We start from the raw sequence: 2,845 nt of genomic DNA, 5'->3' as shown, positions 1-2,845 counted from the left end.
TAAAAATACCTGCACACCAAAAAATGCTCCCCTAAAAAATACTCCAAAAAGCCCTAGAAATACAAATTCTAAGAGAAAAGCCACCCTCTAACCCCCTAAAAAATACCCCCTAAAATACCTGAGGCCCGATTTTGACCCCAAAAAACAGGGTCCTGAAGGGGGAGTCAAAATCCCGTTTCCCGGCCGTCATTCTCGCAAAATCCCGATGGCTACTTTGTAAAACTGTAAACAGGTGAGGGGGGGAGGGGCTTAAAAGAGAGCCTCCCCCCCCGGGGGAGACCTACTTCTTGTACATTGTTAAAGCGCACTCTTTTACCTAGCGTAGGAAATGGTATTTCATAACGCCTGATTTCGTTTTAACTACTTATCCGAATAAGGAATAAACTATGAAGAGGATTGTCAGTGTTTGTGTGTTTTGTGAAATACCATTTCCTTATTCGAGAAATGTTTAGAAAACACAAACGACCCTCTTTTTAGTCTATTCCTTATTCGGATAAGTAGTTAAAACGAAATCGGGCGTTATGAAATACCATTTCCTTACTCGAGAAATGTTTAGAAAGTACTAAAGAACCCTCTCTTTAGTCTATTCCTTATTCGGATAAGTCGTAAAACGAAATCGGACGTTGGGAGATTCTATTTACTTATTCGAGAAATGTTAAGAAAATATAAAAAACCCTCTTTTTAGTCTATTTCTTATTCGGATAAGTAGTTAAAACAAGATCGGGAGTTATGAAATACCATTTCCTTTTTCGAGCACTCTTTCGAAAGGAGTCGTTAAAGCGAAATCGGGCCTTATGAAATTTCATTTCCTTTACTGAGAAATTATGAGCAAACACTGACAATCCTCTTCATAGTCTATTCCTTATTCGGATAAGTCGTAAAACGAAATCGGACGTTGGGAGATTCCATTTCCTTATTCGCGAAAACTAACTTGAATAAGGAACAGTTCCCTATTCGTGTCACTGCACTAATCTATTTGTTTTGTCAGAGCCTTATCTAGTAGCCAAGGTGTTAATTGACAACAAGCACTATCTGTCAAATGTGGTTTTGTTAGCAAGGTCAAATTCCTTCTACACGCGTACGTAGTCAAGTAAAGCGTGAATATTTCTCCTCTTAATATATTAATGCGTTTGGAAAGAAAGCCCAAGATACAAATACATTTATTAGATGAGAGGTAGATTTCCTCTCTTTTGCTAGATTCATTTGTAAAAGCGATTGCTCGCAATGCGTAATTTGACCCTTTGTAGCAGATAGAGTCTAATGTTTACAGCTTTGTTAGCAGCAAAGCACGTTAAAGCAACCAAAATTACCCGACGAAAATGCTGTTGGACTTGTTCTGAATAAACTGTAATGCCTAAATACTGTTTCAACTCGAATTAAAAGGTATCATGTAAGTACCCCCCCCGGATTTTAATAAGGGACTGAGCGAATAAGGAAACAGACGAAAAATGAACTGCGAATAAGGAACCAACTTCACTCTGGTACGGAAGGACCCTTAGCTTTTTGTTCCTTACGTATGCAACGCTAATCCACATGCGATGTCGTACTCGTGAACTATCCTAAGCGCGTCGTTTAGTCAAGTCTTCGTAGTGCGAAAAAAATAAGACTTGCTAAATACAATATTCACCATTATATTGTTATCTACTACTATTATAATAACTGTTGTAAAGGTTCTTTAAGGACACAGTTCGAAAGGCAAACTTATAATATTCGATGGGAGCTGGGTTAAAATAACAAAATTAGCCAAGCAACTGGTCAAAACTCTTTAGTTGAAAACCCACCTTTCGTTTGTTAAGAAGCAACTCTTTTCCCCGTACTGTTGGGTCAGTAAATAACTGCGTATAAAAAGATTTTCCGGGGTCAAACTGCGTTCGGAAAGCCAGATAGATACCGATTGCCTTCTACAGTGACCAATCACATCGCTGTAAATTTGTTGAAATGTCAAAAATGATTGGCACTTTTTTTAAGAGTACCTATTTGCCGCTTTTCAAATCTATTTTTGCATGTCTCGTTGAATATTTATTTGCGATATTCTTAGCATTTTCTTCATTGGGACACTCGACTAGAATCCAAGTAGTCGGCGCTTGGAGTCTAAAGTCTTGGAGCCCCAGAGGATCGGTGCCAAGTTTTTACAGTGTGCATTTTCTATCGACACTTGGACTCTATGAATATTGGATTATGCTATATATGGGAATATGGTATATTGTTTAGCGGGGGTGTAGGGGGGAGGGGGGAAGGGGTTGTAGGGGGGGAGGGGGGGGGTCGACTTCCCCTATTACGGGTCGAATCCCGAGAACTGCATAAAAAGTAGACGATATTTTTTGTATCTTCCTATTCTATGAAGATAAATCTGTTTCGTCTTTACCCAATATTTTTTGAATCGAAAAGCAGGTAAAAGTACAACAAAACACATGGTGACCCCCCCACTCCCCTTGGAATAAAACATATCAAGAAAATTAAGCCAAAAATTGAAGTTTTTGCCAAACGCGGTCACTCCCATATAAGGAAACTAATCCATTCCTTATTTGGAAAAACTGCATAATTCTCGTCATTTTTTAAGGTTGCCGTACCACTGGTGCTTCGTAAACTTTATTACTTGTAATCAGAAGAGAAAAACAGTTACTGTGACCATTTTTGGTAAATGGAGAAAATATCCGAAAAGAAACTAAGAGTCCTCGGTACCAGTCCCATAAAACGGAAACGTTTTAGTTGTGCGCATGCAAGGGCGGTAGGATTGTATGTCTAAATTCTGATAGACGAAATTCCCTCTATTTCGGCTGTAATGTGCCTTGTTTGCGCAGAGATGTAGCAGTCCCACTTGTAAGGCCCAACGTAATTGGCTTGA

Source organism: Nematostella vectensis, chromosome 12 (genome assembly GCF_932526225.1).
Source record: "Nematostella vectensis chromosome 12, jaNemVect1.1, whole genome shotgun sequence".
Lineage (NCBI taxonomy): Eukaryota > Metazoa > Cnidaria > Anthozoa > Actiniaria > Edwardsiidae > Nematostella > Nematostella vectensis.
The sequence above is the reverse complement of the archived record's forward strand: the minus strand, read 5'-3'. Positions refer to the sequence as shown.